At 46.7% G+C, this 24,314-nt stretch overlaps 1 protein-coding gene across 4 annotated transcripts in view; it reads left to right on the top strand.

The window, feature by feature from the left end:
* The window catches only part of FBLN2 (fibulin 2), a 121,316-nt gene that overhangs the window by 9,113 nt on the left and 87,889 nt on the right, over positions 1 to 24,314 (top strand). The window contains exon 1 of one of the 4 annotated variants that reach the window (XM_054076740.1): positions 174 to 348. The exons of 1 other annotated variant lie outside the window; for it this stretch is intronic. The gene's annotated coding sequence lies outside the window, so the exon portion shown is untranslated. Of the gene's footprint in view, positions 1 to 173; positions 349 to 446; positions 593 to 15,905; positions 16,055 to 24,314 lie in introns of those variants that run through there. 2 more of the 4 variants (XM_054076737.1, XM_054076735.1) reach the window with 2 other exon arrangements.

The following is a 24,314-nucleotide window of genomic DNA, read 5'->3' on the forward strand; positions in this document are numbered from 1 at the left end:
ATGGCCTGAAGCTCCGCCAGGGGAGGTTCAGGCTGGATATCAGAAAAAAATTTTCACGGAAAGAGTCATCGGGCACTGGCAGAGGCTGCCCAGGGAGGGGGTCCAGTCGCTTTTCCTGAAGCCGTTTAAAGAACGGGTGGATGAAGTGCTTAGGGACGTGGTTTAGGGAGTGTTAGGAATGGTTGGACTCCGTGATCCAGTGGGTCCTTTCCAACCTGGTGATTCTATGAGGGGCTGGAGCTCGGGGGTTGTGGCGGCGGCTGAGGGCCCTGGGGCTGCTCAGCCTGGAGAAGAGGAGGCTGAGGGGACCTCATCGCTCTCTGCAGCTCCTGGAAAGGAGGTTGTGAGGTGGGTGCTGGGCTCTTCTGCCAAGTTATGGGACGAGAGGAAATGGCCCCTAGTTGCACCAGGGGAGGTTCAGACTGGATATAAGGAAAAAAAGTGCTCACTGACAGAGTTCTGGAGCCCCGGCAGAGGCTGCCCGGGGCGGGGGGGGCGGTGCAGTCCCATCCCTGGGGGGTTTGAGGGCAGATGAGGTGCTCGGAGATGGCTCAGTGGCGGACGGGTACGGTGGGACTGGACGATCTCAAAGGTATTTTCCACCCCAACGATTCCACGGCTCTTTATCCCAGCTGGAAGCCCGGGAGCGGGACCCGGCCCCCCCCCCCTCTCCCCCGCCCTGCCCGAGCGCGGCCCCGCGAACCTGCTGCTGCCCGCCCCGCTCCCGGTCCCGTTCCCTGTCCTGCTCCCAGTCACGCTCCCAGTTCCTGTCCTGGTGCCCCACATCGGTCCTCATCCCCGGTCCCACTCCCCGTCCTGGTCCCATTTCCTGTCCTGGTTCCCGGTCCCACTCTCAGTCCCGGTCCCTATCCTGGTCCCCTGTCCCAGTCCTGGTCCCCCGATCCCTCCCATTCCCCACCCTGGTCCCTGCTCCCGCTCCCTGTCCTGCTCCCAGTTCCTGTCCTGGTCCCGGTTCCATGTCCTATCCTGGTTCCAGTCATGCTCCCAGTTCCTATCCTGGTGCTCCACATCGATCCTGATCCCTGGTCCTGGTTCCATTCCCCACCCTGGTCCCATTTCCCATCCCTGTCCCGGTCCCATTGCTTATCCTGGTCCCATTCCCCATCCTGCTCCTGGTCCACCGGCCTGTACCCTGGTCCCTTGTCTCCCATCCCGGTCCCATTTCCTATCCTCGTTCTCTGTCCCGGTCCCATTCCCGGTCCTGGTCCCCCAGTCCGTACGCTGGTCCCCTGTCCTGCTCCTGCTCTGTACCCTGGTCCCCTGTCCCAGTCCCTATCCTAGTCCTCCAATCCGGTCCTGGTCCCCCATACTGGTCCCTGTCCTTGTCCCCAGTCCCTATCCTAGTCCTAGTCCCTGTCCCAGTTGTGGGCAGAGCAGAGCCTTCTGCACCCCCTTTAGAAAACATGATCCAAACTGCTTTCCCAGATCCCGGGACACATCCACAATCTTCCCTTACACAGTTTCTTCTCTTTCTTATTGTTTTCATTGCCCTGAAAAGTGGGAAACGGTCAAAGGAGCGGGAGGGGGGGGAAATGATGCTGTAGATGTTTTGGAGCTGTTGCTTTATGGAAAACAACTCCCTGGGTGGAGGCGAGAGCAGCCCACGGTGTGGTGGGAGTGTTTGCAAACCCAGTGTCATTCGGAGGTGGGGGGAAATCTGGGAAAAGTATTCCATGAGCGTGTTCGCCAAGTTGTGCAGGCTCACTCGCCTTGTGGGAGCGTCACAAAACCAAGTGGATGCTTGAAAGGAAGAGGAAAAAATACATTGGATAACAAAATGAAGCGAGCGTTGCCTGCTTGTGCTGGTGTGCTTGGGTTCTTGGAGCAAGTGGGGGGTGTGAATGCTCGCCAGCTGCCTCCCCGGCAGAGCGGAGCAGGGATTTGGGATTTAGGGGACCAGGTTTGAAGGATTGGTGGAGAAATCCAGCCCCTGGCAGCAGAATCGCTCCTGGTGCGGTCAGGGCTTGAGCAAGAGCCAGCCTGTTCTTTGCCCCCAGGCCTCCCCTTATCTCATCCTCTTGTCATTCCAAGGCTTGCGCTGGAGCCTGTCTGTCCACCCAGAGCTGAGCCACTGGCGTGGAGTGAGGCTGGGGGAGGTAGGGTCAAGAGTGTGGTCACTATCTGAGGGAAGGTCCTTGGAGCTTCCTAGTGCCATACTGACATTTGAGTTTTTTTCTCCAAGCCTTTAGTACTGAAGGAAAAGACTTATGAGGAGCATCTGAGGGCCTTGGAGCTGTTTAGCCTGAGAAAGAGGAGGCTGAGAGGAGACCTCATTGCTCTCTGCAGCTCCTGGAAAGGAGGTTGTGGTGAGGTGGGTGCTGGTCCCTTCTCACAGCTAACAAGGGATACGACAAGAGGTGCCTCAATTTGCACCGAGGGGGGTTCAGATTGGATATTAGCATAGGAAAAAATTCTTTTCTGAAAGAGTATTGAAGCACTGGAAGAAGCTGTCCAGGGAAGTGGTGGAGTCTCCATTCCTGGAGTGGTTCAGAAAACATATAGATGAGGCACTGTGGGACATGGTTTAGTAGGCATGTGGGTATTGTGTTGATGGTTGGACTGGATGAGCTTAGAGGTCTTTTTTAACTTTAATGATTCTATGGAAAGAAGTTATTGCTGAGTTGTGTTAGTATTGAGTTTTTTTCTTTGCACCCACAGATGATGAGCAGAGAGGTGGTGCTTGGCAGCAGATCTGTTCCTATGGTTTTCTAACTGACCATCTGCACCTCTGTTCAATCCTTTCCTGTTCCTCATTATGGGACATCTTTGTTTTAGGTATCCTTGTCCTCTTTGTTGCAGAGGGAGGTTGTGGTCTCTTCCCAGAAACATGGATTTACATATAACTGGGTTAGGCTATGGTTTAACCAAAAAAGCCCCTGCAGTTTATGGTTTGCCTGTAATGGCTATAAAATCATCTGAGAAAGACTCTTTCTAGACATGAAACATCTTATTAGTGGAAGACATGGTACTCTCTAATATGAGAGATTTTCCCCTAATGACAGGCTGAGGCCTATAGTGGCCAACAAAGGGCTTTTGAACTGCTGCCTTCCCCAAATGGAGTCAGATGGACTCTTAGAATTACTTTGAAGACAGTTACACCGGTATTAACAGGGCTGGTATTGGCATAAAAGTATCATCCAAAAATCACACCTTTACTTGGCATTGCTGTGGTGGCAATCCTTTTCTAGTGCTGCCTTATCCTTCAACTGGGATCCATGTATTCGATCTCACATGCAAGGCTCTGAGCAGGATTTAATGAATTGTGTGGTGGCTGCAGCTTTACTTTCTCCAGTAAAGACAAGAAACGGATGGCAAAGCAGCTGAGGGCTTCAGTTCTGGTAACTCCTTTGGGCTCACAGCCCGGAAAGCGAACCGTATCCTGGGCCGCATCAAAAGCAGCGTGGCCAGCAGGTCGAGGGAGGGGATTCTGCCCCTTCATTCCTCTCTTGTGAGACCTCATGTGGAGGATTGTGTCCAGTTCTGGAATCCTCAATGTAAGAAGGAGATGGAGCTGTTGGAACAGGTCCAGAGGAGCCTATGAGGATGATCCGAGAGCTGGAGCACCTTCCATAGGAGAACAGGCTGAGAAAGTTGGGGGTGTTCAGTCTGGAGAAGAGGAGGCTCAGAGGAGACCTTCTAGCAACCTTCCAGTACCTGAAGGGACTACAAGAGAGCTGGGGATGGACTGTTGACAAAGGCTTTTAGCGAAAAGAGGAGAGGCAATGGGTATAAACTGGAGAGGGGCAGATTTAGACTGGATGTAAGGAGGAATTTCTTCACCATGAGAGTAGTGAGGGACTGGCCCAGGTTGCCCAGGGAAGCTGTGGCTGCCCCATCCCTGGAGGTGTTCAAGGCCAGGTTGGATGGGCCTTGGGCAGCCTGAGCCAGTGGGAGGTGTCCCTGCCGGTGGCAGAGGGTGGAACTGGATGGGCTTTGGGGTCCCTTCCGACCGAAACTATTCTATGATTCCACTTTTGGGGGACTGCTGGTCTGGGCATCATGCCGTCAGCTGCTGTGCAAGCTGTACTGGGATAATGAACAGGTAAACAGTAGCCTGGTGGTGTATTTAAATAGTAGGAAAAGTGCTTTTCTTTTAATTCTGTGACTGGAGACGGATGTTGCTCTTTTCCTTCCATCCATCTTTCCACTTTAACACCTTTTCAGTTGCATTAGGTGTTTGTGTGGTGTTAGATATTTCTAAATTTATCTGATCTTCTTGAAGCTAGAAGAGAGTTGGGGTTGTTCAGCCTGGAGAAGAAGAGGCTTCAGGGAGACCTTATACTGGCCTTCCGGTACCTGAAGTGAGCTATAAGAAAGCTGGAGAGGGGCTTTTTACAAGGTCATAGAGTGATACGATGCAGGGGAATGGCTTTAAATTGGAAGGAGGAAGATTTAGATTCAACCTTACGAAGAAATTATTCATGAAGAGAGTGGGGAGGCCCTGGCCCAGGTTGCCAGCAGAGTGGTGGCTGCCCCATCCTTGGAGGTGTTCCAGGCCAGGTTGGATGGGGCTTGGAGCCCCTGATCCAGTGAGAGGTGTCCCTGCCCATGGCAGGGGGTGGAACTTGGATAGATTTTGAGGTCCCTTCCAACCCAAACCATTCTATGATTCTATGAAGCAGTCTTTATTCAGTTTTGTGCATGGACTGGTAAGTAGCCTTTCAGGGATGATAATGGGCAGCGAGTCCTGTGCCGCTTGGTGGCATTAAACGTGCCATTCCAGTGCAGTTGTCGCCTTCTGTTCTGCTCTGGCATGCAGAATGGGAGAGCAACAACCACCCCCATAACTGAGGGCTGGTTGGGTGAGCGTAGCCGACGATCTGTTCAGCCACTGGAAAAGGCCCGTGGGCATGCAGTAGCCAGCACCGAGCTGCTCATGAATGCAGCTTCACTCTGATGTATGCACAAGATGAAGGCCATCAGCCATCCCAGTCTGGATTTTAGGTGTGGTGGTAGATTGCTATAGAGCAGCAGTGCTGTGAGGATATGGCATCTTCTCAACTGCTGTCCTTTTGCTGATGTTGGGCCCTGTTATTAGACTTATTGGAAACTTTTTGTTCTGCTGGACAGTTTGTTGTCAACAGGAGGGTCAGTGCTGGAGTGCTTCCATGCTGCCAGAACTGCTTCAGCTCCATGGATGTCAGTTCCTCCAGGTTTGCAGGAGCAAAGAGTAGTGACATCCTGTCTCCAGGCTGTGACTTGCTTTCACTCTGTGTTAAAAATTATGCTTTTTGTGCCTTTTTGTGTGTGTGAGTAAATCTCCAAGGGCTCCTGTGGCTTTCGTTGCTGTAGTGTTTAGTATCGGCTCTTGGTTCTCAAAGCCTGTGTGGAGATCACTGGGTACGGAGAGTACCTTGCCTGTCCTTCTTTGTCATCCTTATGCCTTTAGATTTTGCATTCTGAGTAAACCTAACCAAGCCTACTGCCAACCGTGTCTTTCACATCGGCCTTCTTTCCTTTATTCCAGGATATGACAAATATTTACAGTGTTGGTCTTCTCTTTCAAACTGTTCTTCGAGACTTTTTCCATGCCTGGGAGTTTCTTCCCTAGTTTGTGGGGAAGAGGTGGGATTTAACTGCTTCTGGCAAAACCAGAAGTGTCCCTTGAATTACCCAGAGATGTTTGTGGTTGCTAAAAGACTTACAGTGGGCACATGACTTCCTTCAGCTGCCTTTTGGCTTTCCAGCATCATTCCCTGAGGAAACCAGACTGCTGCTAGCTGGCCTGGTGGTGCTGGAGGCTGTTTGCCTCTCCATAAGCTTTCAATCTTACGGCCTCAAGTTGCACCAGGAGAGGTTTGGACTGGATATTAGAAAAATGTCTTTACTGAAAGACTGGTTAATCATGGGCAGAAGCTGCCCAGGGCAGCGGAGGAGTCTCCATCCCTGGAGGGGTTCAAAAATTATGTAGCCGTGGCACTTTGGGACATGGTTTAATAAGCATGCTGGTATTGTGTTGATGGTTGGACTGGATGATCTTGGAGGTCTTTTTCAACCTTAATGGTTCTGTGACCTCGGGGAAACCATGATCTCGAGTGGCCTTGTGCTGCCCCAGGAGAGACAGGGCTGCGCCTCCCAGAAGCTCCCCTTTCTCCCCTTTCCCAGGGCTGAACTGCACAGAAGTGTTTCTTTTGTAAGTTGTATGCAGAGCCCTAGTGGCACAAAGGACCTCGACTCCTAATTATTCTGCCCCTTATCTCCTCTTAGATGTACCAGCAGCCCATGTGTTTGGAATAAGGCTCTGATGGAGTGATATGGTCTCATGCATTCACTTTTGTTTAGCTTTTCCCTTCATTCTCTTGCATTAGAAATCTGGATTTCCTTCCAGCTCATTGGCATAATATTACTCTTTCCTTTTGCTGGAAGTGACAAGTTGCCTTTAAGGGGCCTGGCTTTAATATCCCAAGAGGTCCCTTTCCGATTCCATGTTTGTATAGAGCAGGAGCTAAAAGGAAGAGACTTCTGAAAAGGGCTTTCCAAAAAGCGATTTGTTTTCTCCTGCTTATGTTGTTGTGCTCTTTTTGCATGAAACCAAGCTGTTGAAAGAAACATGTCCCACTTAGATATGAAGAAACTGCAGCTCACTTGTGGCCTGGATCCACTCCTTCTGCTGAACATGGTTAGGGCAAGACCAGACCCTTGAAGTTTTCATTCTGGTATGTTACAAACCTAATATATTATTAATGAAAATGAAGCTTTGTTAATTACGTCCTCTGGTCTGCTTTGAGAGAGACATACGTTCCTGTCTGACTTATTTGCTAATGAACTTTGTGGATTGAATCCAACATCAGGGAGAAGTTTAAGCACCGTCACTGAGCCACGCATGCAGCTCACCCTGACTTCAAATGTCCAGATGTGACCTTCAGGCTTCCCACACAGGGGCGGCTGTGGAAGTAAATGTTTGACCCGGAGATGTCACTGACATTTATTGCTGAGTGCACCAGGGCCTGTGGCTTTCATCAGTGTGGTCTCATTTTTATGAATGAAGACAGGCAGTGACTGCAGAGCTGTCCAAACCGGTGCCAGGAATCTGATATTGTAGAGCCGCGGGTGGAGATGGGAACATGAGCAGTGTTTCTGTGCCGGTGGTCCCACTGTGGTACAGTTGTGTGTCCAGCCCCAGGTGAGATGGATGGCCATACTGCTTCTGCTTCTGAGCTTGGGAGGTGCTCTGGGGACCCTGGAGAGAAAAGCCGTGAAGAAATACATCACACACTCCTTTTTATGAAGTGGAGGTTGGAAAAGTGTCCCTTCTCATCTCAGACTCTTCCCTGCCTATTTTGGTTGGATTTCATTTAATTATTTATTTATAATTCCTCAGGATGAAACTTCTTTTAGTTCAGTCCTGGTTTTTATTCTTGACTCTATTCCGTGAACACACCTTGGAGATGAGGAACTCTTCTTTTTTTTTTTTTTTCCAGTGCCCACCAAACCTTTTAGTAACTGCTAACCCCTTACACCTGTACATGTGCAGTCAAGGAAGGATGTTAATGTGGTCTTGTCTAGACCTCTCGTGGAGAGAGAGAGAGAGAGAGAGAGAGAAAGCAATTCCTGGGCATGGACACATGGCTTTTTGGAATTAGAAAATATACCCAGCAAAGATCATATCCTTAGCAGAACTGGCAGAAAGGTTCTTATGGGTGTTCTTAATCCACCTCACTGCAAAGTCAGCCAGGTTAGCTCAAACCACCTTTGTATTTTACTCAAATTAGCTGAGTCGGCACTAGCACAGTGAATGTTCTCTCTGTCCCTCCTGCCAGACGTGTGGTGGGGGACTACCAGCCAGCTGCTGGTCCTCAGCCAGCTCCTGCTGTAGCCACATCCAGGAGAGACTGTCTGTGTGTCCCCCAAGCTGTATGTAACTGAGTGCTGAGCCATTTGTCCAGTATCAACTTGACCTCCTCTGTCAGACAGGATCAGCTGAAGATGTGCCCCTTGCACTCACTTTCATGCTGTCCTAAATCATTTCAGCTTGGCAGCTATCCCCCAGTTCTTGGCTTGGGTCCTGTTAATGGTTCTTTTTGGGAGATTTCAGAGTCACTGGTGCTCTGTGGCAGCCCTCAGGAGTGGGACCAGCCTCAGGGGTGTCTGCATGTTTCTGGTTGAACGGCTGTTTTACTCCTAGAAGGACAGACCCTTTCTTTCACATGAGGGTCTGTGGACCATTTAGGATCATACTGAATATCCACACGTGGACAGAGATTTAGTGGATGCCGGTGAGATGTAAATTCCCTCTAAAATTACAGAGCAATTTATTGTGTTTCTGTGATGATTCCAAAGTGTTTTATAGAAACAACTTCTAGAAAGTCTGGTTCTAGGAAGGAAAGAAGATGGAAGAAAAAAAGGAAAACTAAGATGGAAGGCAGAAAAATACTGTTTTGCTGTGTTATGAATATTTAGATATGAGAGGGACAGAATACATTTAAAACTCTGAAGTGCTGTGCAGCCTGAAACCTTCTCACAGGAGAACACCACTGTAAATACACGTCTGGAATGGGAAAAAAAACATCACTTCTGCAAATGATGATTTTTTTTTTTTTAAGAATTAAAACCAACTGTTTAGAGATGATTAATTACTGTAAGATGCGAGCGCTGTAAAGTTCCATCTCTTCACAGTAGTATTTCAAATGATTTAAAGTTGTTTGCTCAAGGTTTGCTTTTTCATGTCATTAAATGCCATGGATTTGTTCCAGCTGTCCTCCAGAAATGTATCACTCCTGATGGGTTTTGCATGGGAACAAGCTGCCAGATTTTCGTTTGGATACCAAAGCCCAATTCAGTTTTATTTTTAATACAGTTTTGCTTTGCAGAATGTATTACTGGCTTTTAATGGAGTTGGCAATGAAGGTGTTAGCGAGTCTACTTGGCAAAGTTACTGGATCTGGCTTGTGCCTTCTTCAGCCCCATGAGGCTGGGGTCCAGGGTGGGCATCTCTGCTGATATCCAACCCCTCTGACCACTACCAGGCCGTTTCCCCTGGTAGCAGCTGTGCTGGTTGCTACGTCCCAGTGCTGTCACTGCCTCTGGACAGGTGGTAGCAGCCCTCCCATCTGCTGGCTGCACGGCTCACATGAGCACTTCATAAAACCTTTGAATCATAGAATGGTTTGGGTTGGAAGGGACCTTAAAGATCATCTAGTCCCAATCTCCCTGCCGTGGGCAGAGACACCACTACCAGACCACGCTTTCCGCTTCGCTTCAGGCAAGACCACGTGGATTAGCTGAAGCCACTAATTGGACTATTGAAGATAATCCTTCTGGCTTTTGGGTTTGTCTCCTTCCTGAAGTGAATTGGGGAGGACGGTGAGAGTCTGAAGGGAGCTGGGCTGTGACTGTAAGAACAGGCAGATGAATGTTGGGATGGATAATAGTCACCACGGTCACACTAACAGGGTAATGAAGTCATTACTGAAAGAGAGCATCTTTCTTGCTGAGCTGCTGAGGCTTGCCCAGTGTCTCTGCCAGGTCTGTCGAGCCTTATATTTTACTTAATTGATTTGCATAGCCAGAACACATACATTTGGTAGCATGTCAGGTTTTCCTGTTCTAAACTAATCAGACCATGCATATAATCAGTATAACTCTGCCAGATGATTTTGAAAGGCTAGGTATGATTAATGTGGAAAACTTGGATGGCCACTTGGGAAGGATACAGTCTGATACTGTATGGAGCAGGTTAACTGTATTTTGGGCTGCGTCCAAAGCAGTGGGACTAGCAGGGCAAGGGAGGGGATTCTGCCCATCTGCTCTGGTGAGACCATACCTGGAGCCCTCCATTCAGTTCTGGAGTCCTCAGCACAGAAGGACAAGGATCTGTTAGAGCGAGTTCATAGAAGGTCACGAAGATGATCTCAGGGCTGGAGCACCTCCTGTACAAGGGCAGGCTGAGAGAGTTGGGGTTGTTCAGCCTGGAGAAGAGAAGGCTGCAGGCAGACCTTTGAGCAGCTCCCAGGCCTCAAAGGGGCTCCAGGAAAGCTGGGGAGAGCAGGGATAGGATGAGAACGGTTTTCACCTACAAGAGGGGAGATTGAGGTGAGTTCTTAGGAAGAAATGTTTTCCTGTGAGGGTGGGGAGGCCCTGGCCCAGGTTGCCCAGAGCAGTGATGGCTGCCCCATCCCTGGAGGTGTTGAAGGCCAGGTTGGATGGGGCTTGGAGCCCCTGATCCGGTGGGAGGTGTCCCTGCCCATGGCAGGGGGTGGGACTGGATGGGCTTTGAGGTCCCTTCCAACCCAAACCATTCTGTGACTCTGATTCAGGTTTTTTTATGTTTTGCAGAAAGAGAGGTTTTATATAAGTATATACTAGTGAGATGCTTTTTTTGATCATTGGTATCTTAGCTCATTTTATTTCGGGAGGAAAGTAAAAAGGAGTAAAAGTGATGCACTCAACCTGTTTGCTTAGACTGAAGAGATATTATTACATGTTCATTTTCTTTCACACATCCTAAATAGTCAGACACTTGCAACACCCCAGGGCATAGTATACTACATCTACACTCAGAGAAGAACACAAAAATCTTAATACAAATGAAGAGAGATTGCTTCTCGTGTTCTCTGGCTATTAGTGTCTGTGTTTTAGAAAAGCCCACAAATTATTTCCAAACGCTTTCCACAGGACGTATCCCTCTGGATATGCAAGCAGCCATTCCAGGAAGAAAATAGTATGTCAGAAAGCAGACTGCATTTTTTGTTTTGTTCTGAAGGCAAGCTGTAGTTTGTCAGGGCACACTGCAGTTCATCTTACTGTGCGAATTCATTTATGGAGTTTACCATTTTGGAACTGAGGGGTAATCCCTCCAGTTAGAGTATCATAGAATCATTGAATGTGTTGGATGGAAGGGACCCCAAAGCCCATCCAGCTCTAACCCTCTGCCATGGGCAGGGACACCTCCCACTGGATCAGGGTCTCCAAGCCCCATCCAACCTGACCTGGAACCCCTCCAGGGATGGGGCAGCAACCACTGCTCTGGGCAACCTGGGTCAAGGCCTCACCACCTTCACAGGTAAACATTTCTCCCTAAGGTCTCATCTCAATCTCCCCTCATTCAGCTCAAAACCAATCCCCCTTGTCCTGTCTCTGCCCTCCCTGATTAAGAGTCCCTCCCCATTTCTCCTCGAACTCCTTTCAGTACTAGAATCTGCTTGTTATGAAGATTCAGCACACCTCAAGACTAGGTGGTTTCCCATGTGTAACTCTGATTTTTTTGGTTACATTTCTCTGAGACTGGACATGTGGGCACTGTCTTGCTCTAACCTGCAGCTGAGGTTCCAGGCTCTGTAGTCTGACTTTGTGCTGGAAAAAAGCACTAAAATAGGCAGTGAAGAGTTCTCAGGCAACCACACCTGTGCTTTAAAGAATCTGCAATGAGTTTAAAATGAAATGAAATTTCTTTTTAAGCCTGCTTTTCTAAAACTGACTTATTGAGCCTGACCAACATCTGCTATCGTCCCACCCTCGTGCTTTGGCCCTGCCCTGGAGAGCACGGAGTGAGTGATGTTGGTGTTGGCCATGAGGATGGGGTGCAGAGGTGTTCACGGTGAGCCCATGGGCAGGAGCATAGCCCAGGATCTGTATCATAGTGCTACTCGCTTCTTCCAGTTGTTCTTCAACAGCCTTTTTCCTGGTGGGTAAATTAAGTAGGTCTCATTTCCTCATAGCAAAGTTAAGTTAAAGAAGAAATCGCACCCTATTTTCATCCTCATTCAATTAGCACTGATTAGAAGTTGTGATGTGAGTGTAGTCCATCTCACCCGCCTCCCCTCCTCTTCTCATTGACACTGATATTGGAACTATGGGAAAACCGAGACTGCTGGCAAAATGGGTGGAAAAATCCGATGTTTAATGTTTTGCTTGAACATTTTGTGGTTTCTCCTGAAATTCTTTGTCTGAAACAAAGGATGTTCTTTGTTCTTTTTTGAGAGGTTTGGTTTTGATTTGAAAAAATCTGCACTGTCACTGTGGATTGCAGAAGTTTCTACAGAAATGGCATAAGTTCTCTTAAAAAGGACAAACTGCACAAAATTACCTCTTTTGATAGTGAAAAATTTGTTTGTTGGCAGATTCTTACAAATGTATTCAGAATCAAAATGTTAACGATTTGGAAAAATCTCGGAATAGAGTAATTTCACATGACCCCCTCTTGGAATCGCCTGAGCTTTGCATTCCTTGCTCCAGCACAATTCCCACTGCAGAGATACTTCAAAAAACAAGATTATGGATTCCTTTGAAAATGTCATTCCTTGCTTTTTGGGTACTGTACTAAGTTGTGTTTATGTATCTTAATCTTATCCTGATTTAGATGATCAAAATTAAGCTTTCATGGATTTGTTTGGAGTCTGGAAAAGATGTGAGCTGAACCGTGACCTAGACAGTCTCTGCCCTGCTGAACTTGCAGGCTGTGGGTGCCCAGGCTCTTCCAGCCGGATGCTGGTGTGCTCTCCTCTCCCCCCAGCATCCTGGGAGCAGAGCTGCTTCTCCCTGGCTGTGTTGGCCCTCCACACCATTTACAGGCTTGAGGAGCAGCAGTGGGCGCAGGGGATGGGCTGGAGGCAGAGCTGCAGCTGGGAAGGGGGCTGTCTTCAGCCTGGGCCACAACAGTGGACAACAAAGATGTGGAAGCAAGCAGGGAGGTGGTGGCACATCCGTGCATGAGAACTGCTGAGCTCTAAGGGACTTTGAGGCATAAAAAATGCTGGCCTTGGGATGATGTGGGTGAAAGGACCTTCTTGTTACGTTATCTTGTAGTCTACAGCCTAGTGGGCGTGGGAAAGGCTGTGGATGTTATCTGCCTGGACTTCAATAAAGCCTTTAACACCATTTCTCACAGCATTCTCCTGGAGAAGCTCATAGCCTGCACAGACATGCTTTCTGCTGGGTAAAAAAACTGGCTGAGTGGCTGGGCCTGGAAAGTTGTGGTGAACAGAGCTAAATCCAGTTGGTGGCTGGTCACAAGCGGTGACCCATGGTGTCCCCAGGGCTCTGTGTTGAGGCAGGTTCTGTTCAATATCTTTATCCATGATCTGGATGAGGGGATTGAATGCTCCCTCAGTCTGTTTGCAGGCGAGACCAAATTGGGCAGGACGGGCTCTGGAGAGGGACCTGGCCAGGCTGGATCAATGGCCAAGGCCAGTTGTATGAGGTTCAACAAGGCCAAGTACTGGGTCCTGCACTTGGGTCACAGCAACCCCATGGAACACTCCAGCTTTGTGGAAGAGTGGCTGGAAAGCTGCCTGGCAGAAAAACATGTGGAGGTGCTGGTCAACAGCAGCTGAACATGAGCCTGCAGTGGCCCGGGTGGGCAAGAAGGCCAACAGCATCCTGATTTGGATCAGCCATGGTGATTGCAGTTCTGAGAAAGAAGGTTGTGATGATGTGGGTGCTGGGCTCTCATCTCAAGTAACAAGGGATAGGATGAGAGGACAAGGTCTCAGGTTGTGCCAGGGGAGGTTTAGATTGCATCTCAGGAAACATTTCTTTCCTGTCAGAGAGGTGAAGCCCTGGCAGAGGTGCCCAGGGCAGGGGTGGAGTCTCCATCCATGGAGGTGTCAAAAATCCCCATGTGGCTATGGTACTGCGGGACATGGTTTAGTAGGCATGGAGGGGTTTGGGGGGGTCACACTTGTACTGGATGAGCTTTAGGGGTCTTTTCTAACCTTGATGATTCCAAGATTCTGTGATTCTGGTCTGGCTTTTACTGTGATGTGAACTTGCACTGTTAAGTAGCTGCTGGTTGTCACTTGCAGAGTGTTCTTTTATTTCAGAATTACAGAAAAACTTAATTGGCTGTTCATTAACTGCCCTAGAGAAAAATAAGATTTGATTAATCATCATTTCAGCAAATTATAGCCTGTTCTGCAGGCTGATGAAGTTAAGCGATGAAGAGCTGGCGCTCAGCAGGGAGCTGTGAGCTGCACAGCCCTCATGGCCTGGCCCTGACTGGCAGGTCTGACGTGCACACAAGTCAGCGGTCACCAGCCTGAACCAGGGATGGGGAGCATACAGTCCCATGTTAATGGGGTGAAGACCCCAGAGCACTGCCCAGGGCACAGTGGAGATGATGCCTGTGTCTGGAGGAGGTACAAGTTGTGGACAAGAACTTAGCCAGCAAGAGATGGCTGTTGGCTGTAATTCCTAACCTTTGAGATCACTTCACTTCCCTTTTGTTGCTTTTTTGTAAGCAATCATCACAATAACTGATCCAGATCAAGTGTTTGAGCTGAGAAGTTGAATTCATCATTGAAGAATGTGTATTTTTCTCTGAAACATTCCTACATAGTACATTTTTTCAAGTGATACCTTGCACATGTGCTGATTTCAAGCAGAACTGAGTTTAGTTAATTAGGCAACAGGGAAGATACAACTAGCACCTTTGCTTTACAATTAAGAACTCTGCAGATGCACAATGCAATCATTAGACATCCCACACAGGGTATTTGCAGGTGATGCTTACAAGGCATACAATTTAAAAAGCAGGTTCCTTGCATGAAATTGCTTTGCGGCCAAGAGTTAGTGTTCCCCCAGAGCCTTTCTGTTTTCTGCCATCTTTATGTCTTAGAGCCTTGCTTTTCCAAGATCTCTGACTGTTGCTCCCCTTTAATTTCCGTTAAGGGCACTTTCTCAGCTGTTTAGAAGCTGCTCTCCGCATCTGCCCAGGACTGGCAGAGGGAGAAACAGAAACCTCCCCTTGCTTTGTAAAGTGGGGCTCCTTCAGCCTCTGGGTAATTTGATTGAGCAGTATTGGAGATGTTGATAATGTTGACATCAGGATTACATGGAATTTTCTTCCAAGAAAGCTGGGAAGCACCACAACCACTGATGGTTTGTACTTCACCCTTTTCAAGACCTAAACATCATGAAAAACCTGTACCAATGATGGTGCCCATTGTTAATCACCTGGATTTTGTTGTGTGGTGCATAGGACCTGATGGTGGTATTGAGGCTGGAGAGCAGGAGTGCCAGCACTTGACTAGTCTGCCCCTTCTTCTCAGTGCCTTCTCTGATGGATACGTGTTTGTCAGCGTCAGAGCAGGTTTAAGTCTTTGCTCTGCAGAATTTGGGAAGAAGAGGATTATCCTTCCTCTCTGAAGTGAAGTCTTCTCATCATTAAGCATGATCATAGATTAATAAAATCGTTTGGGTTGGTAGGGACCTGAAAGCTCATCCAGCTCCAATCCCCCTGCCATGGGTTGCTCAGGTTGCTCAAAGCCTCATCCAACTTGGCCTTGGACGCATCCAGGGATGGGACATGATGATAACAGTATATACAAAATGGGAATAGATTAGTAAGAACAGAAGAGTATTAACAGAAGAATTGATGGAAGAAAGTTTATAGACTCTTTTTTTTTTTTTTTTAATTGCAGTGGAAAGCTTTCTTCTGGTAGAAGAAACTGAGATTGTTTCTCGTGTAGCTGATGGCAACACTGGAGAGGAATGGGTGGAAGTCTTTGCAGCCCCAGCATCTTCATTTTTGAAGATCCTGGACTGGGTGCCCAGGCTTCGCTGGGTCTCGAGGGACCTCACTGGACCCTCTTTGTGGAGGGCCATGATATTGTCCAGTGGTTCCAGCACTGTGGTGGTGAGTGGCCCTGAGTAAGGAGAGCTGTCTGTCTTTGGTGTGGGCACTGTAGTCTGCTCTGTGCCGGTCACCCTGGGGAAAGGGAGACCAGGGCCTCAGTGGCCCATCCCAGGTAGGTGGGAAGGAGAGGTTCAAGAACCCCATTTGGGTGAGGAGGCAGCCCCAGAGCTGCCCTGGCTGTACCTGGGTCAGGCGGCTGCAGGCGCGGCTTGGAAATGGGAAGCAGCTTCCTTAGGCATTGCAGGGATGGTGGGGGGGGTAAAACGTGAATTAACCATATCATAGGCACATGGTACTTCCCTGCTCAGATTACACTGCAAAATCTGGGCAGTTCCTAAGATAGAGCTGGAAAAGGGGATTTGGGAGTGTGAGCAGCACTTGGAGCAGAGCACAGCTGACATGGCTGGGAACAAAAGGTGACGGAAAACTCACTGCCTCTACATTGCTGCACATCCACAGGTCAGCAGAAATCCTTCCTAACCAGGCGCTTGTTGCAAATTTACTGGGAGAAGCAAAAAATAACTTTGTTTGAGTGCTGGCTTTGCTTTGTGCCTTGTGTTCTGGTAGTTGCAAAGAGTGTGCCTGGCTGTGTTTCTCTTTGAGTTTGTACTTTGTTTTCCAGATGTACTTTCTAAACGCCTCTCTGACTTGAAAGTTCGTGTGAAATCTTTCCTGTTTGATGCAATTTAAAGGCTGAAGCAGATAGGGGAGGGTTGGCTTTGTTAGTTAAGGCTCCCGAAGCTGTATCTACTCTGTTCGTGGACAAAGCTTTTTGCAGGACAGATTGTTTTCCGAAATACTCCATCAGTAACACATGTGTGTGCTGTGAGTCAGATCTTTGCAGTATTGTCCCCTCAGACGTGAGCTTCTTACGAAAAACAATTATTTTTAGTGGTGCTTCTTGCCTTTTGACTGGGAATCGAGAAAGCATTTTACCTCACATGCTGAAGTTAGGTTTGTTAATGTAAGTCAAGAAGCAGCCGTGATTCAGTGTGACAGGCTGAATGTGAGCCATATGAGCAAAGCTGCACGAGCATAAAGGATGGTTGTGCTGCAAAGTATCTCCAAGAAATTTAGATTTTGACACACTTAGCACTTCTCAAGTTGCATTTCCACCCCCCCTCCCCACCGCTCCTGCCCTTCCCCCACCATCCAGGATCTGATGTGATGGAAAAATATATGCATTGTCTCTGGGAATAGTAATGCTTGGGCTAAAAATGCTTTGCTTCTCTGACTTTTGTTACAGCAGTGTGAGCGTTTCGCAAAGAGACAATAACAATTGTGAACCCTTACATACATAGCCTTAAATAACGACTTTATGGGCTTAAGTAGCTCAGTTTTTAGATGATAATTCTTAACGTGTAGAGCGTCTAAGTGTCATCTCTTTCTCTGTTTCATCAGCAGGCTTTGAAACGCACCAGTAAGTAGTAGCTTTCTGATTTAAGCAGTGTAACTTTAGCATTGCACCACCGGAGCACGGCTCACACACAGCTCCCGGCGTGTGTGACAAGAGTTGCATGTTTGGGAGGACTGGTTGTCCCCAGGAAGCCTGGAGAGCCGGGCAGAGTGCCACTGGGATCCCACTCTTGGGTGGAGGATTTTATAGTGCCATTTTTTTCCAATTAAGCCCTATTGATTTCTTTTGTCCCTGCTGTATTATTTTTTTTTGTTGTAGACTTTTTTTTTTTTTTAATTTAAATCTGTGTTTTTTCTCTATGAATGGCAAATGAAGGCTGGTTTCATGTTGACTGAAATGATACATACTCATAGCAGGATTTTATGGCCAGCCTTTTTATTGATTCAACGTCTGCATGTCTTAGCATTTGGATGTAGAAAGGAAGAGCAAATGGGAGATCGTTTCTGGCTGGGGTTTCTTACCAATAAATGAAAGGGAGAGAGAGCTCTGTGTGTGTGAGTGTAATATATAAGTGTAACATCTATGAAATAAGACCTATTTTAGTGGCTCTTAAACTTGAAGATTGAATTTTGTTCTCTTAGGCAGAATGTAATGCAGATACAACAGACACATACCAGGGTAAATGAGAAAAGAATCTGTTTTTTTTCAGTGGATCTGTTCTGACCCATTGGCCCAGTGTAAGCCTCCCCTGAAGTTATTAGAAAGGACCCTGCTGACACTGATGGAACTGGGGATGATGCCAGGCATTAATATGGTCTGGATTGTGACACGCCCTTATTATTCAATGTTGCATATGAAGTTTTTAAAGAAACAGACCAAAAATAATACATTGGATACTATTTTTAAGGCAAAATCCAAGCAAAATGTCTGTCATCAGGTTCCAAACGATTCCTCGCTTTGCTTTAACAATGAGCTATCCATTCTATCGTCTTAATTTATGGAATGTTAAACAGTTTCTGGCATTACTGTGCCCCTGCAGGAAGAACAGATGGTACTTTTGAATGAGTTTTGCTATGGGATAAAATGTTCCAGGTCTTCAATGGATCATATCCATCTGTAAGAAAGGAATAGCATTTGTGTAAAATAAACAGTGTAGAATCAAACAACTTGAAATCTTCCACTGGAGGAAAAACAGTGCCTCTGGGCTGAGAGGGTGGTAAGCATTGGAAGGTAACGCTGAACGCTATCACTTCTGAATGTTAATTTTGGTTAAACATCTCAAATGGGAAATCTTACATATCGGGGCTTGGAAGGCAGTAGTCAGGATATAACCCAGTCAGAATATGTTGGTAGTAGTCTATGCATCACAAAAGTATGTTGCGTTTCTAATCAGATAGATTGGCTATGTCTTCAGATTGTCTCCGTGCAATAAAGTTCTCTCTTGATGTATAGAGCTCTGGCTCTCTGAGAGTAGTGTGGTAGCAATGAAGACCCAGATCAGGACAGTCTTTATTATGTCAATGTAGAATGTAGCTAACAGTACAGAACTGAGTGGAAGATCTCCATCATGACACACATCTTGCACCCTCTATGAAAGTTAGTCTTGCAAGTCAAACTGAGGAGTGGCAGAATTGTGAGAACCTGCACCACTTTCCTTCTCCATTTTTCTAAATGACCAGGATCTGCTGGGATGGTGGAACCCATTACTTTTCACAGCTCTGCTGCAGTTCTTCCAGTTGGCCTCTTGGAGAATGATTGCCTTCATCTCACTAGCCACTGCGCTTTTGTGGTCCACATTTGGTGAATGAGTATACCCTCCAGTTTATCTCTCTGTTTTACAATTTATAAATTCTGGTCTTGGAAGAGTTCTTCTTTGCAAACTGAAAAATCACAGGCTCTTCAGCTTTATCTACTCAAAAATAAGGTAATTAATCATGTAAGGTCCCTGCATGGTGCATAAAGCCAAGCTCATGTCTAGGGAGCAATCCATCCATCCTAAACCAGATTATCAGTGGTATTCATTCTCTCTGAAGTCTTACCTGCCTCTCCACTGACTGTAGAGAAAGCTTCATTGGCGGGGTAACTTTTAGAAAACTGAAGTAAAGCAGGAGCTGTGATCTTTACAGAATTTAGATTTGTGGTCCTTTTTGTTCTGTTCTTTTTCTTTGAATACCCGAGATCACTGTATCAGCAGCTTGCTTTTACAAGTGAGTCTGCAAAGTTGTATTACCTTTATGTTTTTGGAAATCTGGTGAAAATCTTCCCTCTCCCGGCCTCCAAACCCAGTCAGCTGGGTGTGAATGTCTGACTGGGCTGCCAGAGTGTTTAAAATCATTCTGGGGTGAGGCAAGGTCATGCCACAGGAAGGCTCTCTGCAGGTGCCTCTTTCTGCCGGACGGCTGCACGTTAGCCTGGCCGCAGGGCCTGCATTCGTGAAGGCACCCACAGAGGAATTTCAGAGTAGATTGGGAAGCAGGAATACCTCTCTTTTCACTGTGAAGGATATGTCGTAGCCCTGTTCATTTGGGGTTACTTTCCTTGGTGTTTTTTTCTTTTTGTATTTGTTTTAATAACAAATGTCCTTGTGGTTTTGAGATACTTCACCTTTTGCATCTTTCTCATCTTAATGGTTTCTGCCAGTCATGTGCAGGTACACCTCCCACTGGATCATGTTGCTCCAAGCCCCATCCAACCTGGCCTTGAACCCCTCCAGGGATGGGGCAGCCACCACTGCTCTGGGCAACCTGGGCCAGGGCCTCCCCACCCTCACAGTACAGAATCACAGAATGATTTGGGTTGGAAAATCTTATTGGAGGAGTGTTCATTGTAATGAAAATCAGACTCCATTTACTGTTTGGTGAGTGTGTTCAACAATAACAAGATGCTGAAGTGGAAGACTTATTCTTGTTATTTAAATTATATGCACCTCTGTAAGGTAATGTAAAAAGTATTCAATCAGCTTTTTATGTTAGTGGGTGTACCTCTGTGTATAAAAACTAATGCAGAAGTAGAGCTGCATTCAGCTGAATACTCTGGATTCTCTCTCCTAACATTACCCATGTCCCCTAACATGAAAAGCAAAGTTTACATCAGGATTTTCATTTTCCCAGAGTCTTATACAAGATGATGAGCCAGCTTACTGTTCAGACTATGCAATAGGGTCTGCCTTTTGCTCATAACAGTTGGAGAAAGTCTGGTTGGCTTCCTCAGCGATAAGACCTGTTCTCTTCTGGGCAGCTCTTAAATTGCCGTTTTATTAGATATCTTCAAAAACATAGTATGTTCCCCATTAGAACAAAGCCAAATTTTGTGGTATTTGCGTTTCTGGATTGCTGAGATTTCTAATTTTGATTGTTCTGCCTTTAATTGCAAGTTATTGTGGGTTTGATTTTATTTGTTGATAATCAATAACTTAAAATAGTCAGAAGTATGGGTTGAATATTTACACATAAGTCTGTTTTACATTGGTTATAAATAAGTTTGCTGCCCAGAGGTGAACAATTCTCATTATTGAAGAACCAAACCAGGCTTTCTCCAACATCTAGTGCGATGCCTTCTTCTGAAACCCTTATCTAGATTTTAATCTTCAATCAATGTGGTAGGATTGCTGGCCTTGGTATCTCCTGGAGGATCAATGGGGCTCAAAGCAACATCAATCCAGAATGTTTCTGGCAAAGGGCTGAATCTGTCTGTCTGTACAGCTGGACATCTTCCTGGTCAGCAGCAAGTGTCGTTCCACGTGATTGTGTGCTGCAGCAGGCGTAATGATAGAATCACAGAGTGGTTTGGGTTGGAAGAGACCTCAAAGCCCATTCAGTTCTGCCCCCCTGCCATGGGCAGGGACACCTCCCACTGGATCAGGTTGCTTAAAGTCCCATCCAACCTGACCTTGAACATCTCCAGGGATGGGGCAGCCACAGCTTCCCTGGGCAACCTGGGCCAGGACCTCACCACCCTCATTGTGAGGGAAATCTTCCTGATGTCTAATCTGAATCTTCTCCCTTCCAGTTTAAAGCCATTCTCCCTCATCCTATCACTCCATGCTGTGTAAAAAGTCCCTCCCCATCTTTCCTGGAGCCCCTTTCAGTAAGCTGCTACAAGTTCTCCCCACAGCCTTCTCTTCTCCAAGCTGAATAACACCAACTATCTCACCCTGTCCTTCAGTGAAGAAGAAACACGGGGTGGGAGATGGGCAGTGTTGTAATGGTAACTTTCCATTAGTTACATCTGGCATGATTGTCGTCTCCAAATGACAGACTCTGAGATGAAATAGCTGAGCAGGCATGTTTTTGCATTTTGGTATCCAACAAACCAAATTAATTCCATTGCCTTTTATGGAAAGTTTGTTCAGGAGTAGTTTTGATTGATGGGTTACATCTGCAGTGCTGACTGATTAGCACCATGATAGATTCAGCTTCATTTACAGGGATTTGATTTCATTCATGAGGAAAAATTGAAGTTTTCTTTCCAGCAGATTTTTTTGCATTAAAAACTTTTCAAAGTGCTCAACAAATAGTAGGCTTTGATTTCCATTTGTTTAGTGCCTGTGGTAATTAACATTTCTGCGAGAACATTTTAACCAAATGTTCTAGTTTTTCCTCCATTAAAATAATAATTTTTTGCTTTAGCTGAAGAATTTAATTGTTGTGTATAATAACCCTGATAGGGGATTTCTTTTGTCACTGTATGAGAGGAAGCTGCTCCTGAGGAATGATCATTGATGCTTTTTCTGGGCTTCATTAATTTATAATTGGCGATTTGCCTGATGGTACATCCAGTTCTCTGACTACAGACAGGCTCTGTCTGCAGTCCGTTGTCTCATGGGGTGCATGAGGAGAGGGCATCTTTGTGAGTGCTGAAATAAATCTGAGTGCCTTTTTTTCATGCTAAAGAATATGTGGGCGGATACTTGACTAGATTCATCAGCTGGATATTTTTCAATGCAAAATTAGATGACTAGATCCTTACCTCAGCCTGTTTTTGTGGAGTTCATTTCTAAACCCTGTCTCCTCCTTCATGGCTTGTAGGAAACAATAGGATTGAGAGATCAAGAGATGGGGCTAAGAGGTGGTAGAGAAAAGTAATTAAATAGTGATACTGGCAACAATTCCTGTTCACAGAATCACAGAATCACAAGGTTGGAAAGGACCCATTGGATCATTGAGTCCAACCATTCCTAACACTCCCTAAACCATGTCCCTAAGCACTTCATCCACCCGTTCCTTAAACACCTCCAGGGAAGGCGACTCGACCACCTCCCTGGGCAGCCTCTGCCAGTGCCCGATGACTCTTACTGTGAAGAATTTTTTTCTGATATCCAACCTGAACCTCCCCTGGTGGAGCTTCAGGCCATTCCCTCTTGTCCTGTCCCTTGTCACTTGGGAGAAGAGCCCAGCTCCCTCCTCTCCACAACCTCCTTTCAGGCAGTTGTAGAGAGCAATGAGGTCTCCCCTCAGCCTCCTCTTCTCCAGGCTAAACAACCCCAGCTCTCTCAGCCGCTCCTTGTAAGACTTGTTCTCCAGCCCCCTCACCAGCTTTGTTGCTCTTCTATTGGAGATGTGCTCCATTTCATCCTGTATCCATGGTTCTTGGGTGCAGGTTCAGGCACAGACTGGCTTCTGGCAGAGATCCTACACAACCTGTCTTGCAGTGAAGCTCAAAGGTTTTTCTTCTTGCTAGGCCTACTCCAGATGAACTTCATAAGCAGAAGTAGCCATTAGGACAGTCACTTCTTCTTACACTGCTTATTCTTGTCTCTTCCTTCTAACAGGAAAACTGTGCTCAGAGCAGAGCACAACAAACTCCCAGGATCTCTGTCAAGGGCAGAACTAGTAAATCTGGGATGATTCCAGCAGCAATGATGTGCTCAGGGCTGCACAGAGGGCTGACAATTTTGTAAATGAAAAATTCTGAGAACACTTAACTGTAACAAAGAAAACGTGACTCCAGTGACTCCAGACAGAGCTATTTCCTAGAAATATGAGGTGGAGCTATGGTGTGCTGGTGATGAGTAAACTTGAGCTAGCATGTAGCCACCAGATCTAATAAGCTAGGGACTTTTCCTTCCTAAGTTTTTCTTCCCAGGCTTTATCCATTCAGAGAGAATGCTTTCTCCGTATGCAACAATGACAGTGATGCAGTTGTGTGCTGTCTCTAAGTGTTGTTTATTTAAGAGCTGGAGAACAGGCAGGACAGCGAGTGTGCAGAAGTTCCCCTACTGCTGTGCAAGTCTCAGCTAGGTGCGTTGTGCAGCTGAGAGAGCAGGACATCTATTTTCTCAGCTGCAAAGCACAGTAGAGCTAATGGAAGGAGTTGGTTTGTTGCTACAGTTGGTTACTGAGAGCATGTTTGTTCTCTGGAGGGACAGACTTGAATCCTGTGGAGTCATAGAGTTTGATCTTGGGTCCTTCTGGGGATTTCAGTACGCTGTGAAAAATCATTGTGCCTTTTCAACGGAACGCGTCAAAATTCACAGCCTACTTCTAGGGAAATCCTGATTGGAGACAGCAACTGTGTGTGTTGCGGATCAAAGGAGGTATGTTGACAGAGCTCGACAGAAAAGTGGTGGAGAAACTGTGAATCAAATTAGTAAGAGACTATGAAATGTTCCCTGTACAATATGTTTTATTTTCACCTCATCAGCAGACAGAATTTCACTATTAATCATGGCAATGACAAGGCCAGGACACGTTTACTGAAATATTATTTACTACATCTTACTGTGCTGACATTTTGTTTTGACAATTGTTTGGAATTAATTGGCAGGCTGGAGCAAACCCCTGTGTATTAACTTGGGAGAGCCTCAAATGGAAGACTTCAGTCCTGAGGCTGAAGTTCAGGCGATGCTGGAATCGCTGGTGAGCAGTTGTGCCTTGCATGGAGACTGTGGAAAACTGTTGCAGTTCCCTTCAGTCTTCCTCAATGCTAACAGTTGTTAATTATTTCCAAATTGGCACAGGGCAGGAAGCGCCCCTTGCTGAGCTGTCAGTTAAATTGTAGGCTTTCTTTTGCTTAATTTGTATTTTAGGGTGGGGGCATTTTCATTTTCGACTGTTCCAAAAGGGCTGCCTGAAATAGGTCGATAGTACCCAGGTGTGCTGCTCTTTAATGGCCCAGCCGCCAAGTTTTCCAGCAAAAGGAGGTCTGTGTTCCTTGTCACTGCTTAGGTCAGAGGGATTCAAAGTGCTGGCAGGACTCGTATGTAGTAGAAAACTGGATTAAGAAGAACACCAAGCACAAAGCTTGGTTCTCTTGCTCAGAGAAAGTTCTAAGCAGCATCATAGTCCTTTCACTGAGGTAAGAAGAAACAAGGAGGGAGGATTGCAGCGGGAGTGGAAACAAGATGCTCACGTTTTGCGTGCC

This window comes from Cuculus canorus, chromosome 11, assembly GCF_017976375.1.
Source record: "Cuculus canorus isolate bCucCan1 chromosome 11, bCucCan1.pri, whole genome shotgun sequence".
NCBI classification, from domain to species: Eukaryota; Metazoa; Chordata; class Aves; order Cuculiformes; family Cuculidae; genus Cuculus; species Cuculus canorus.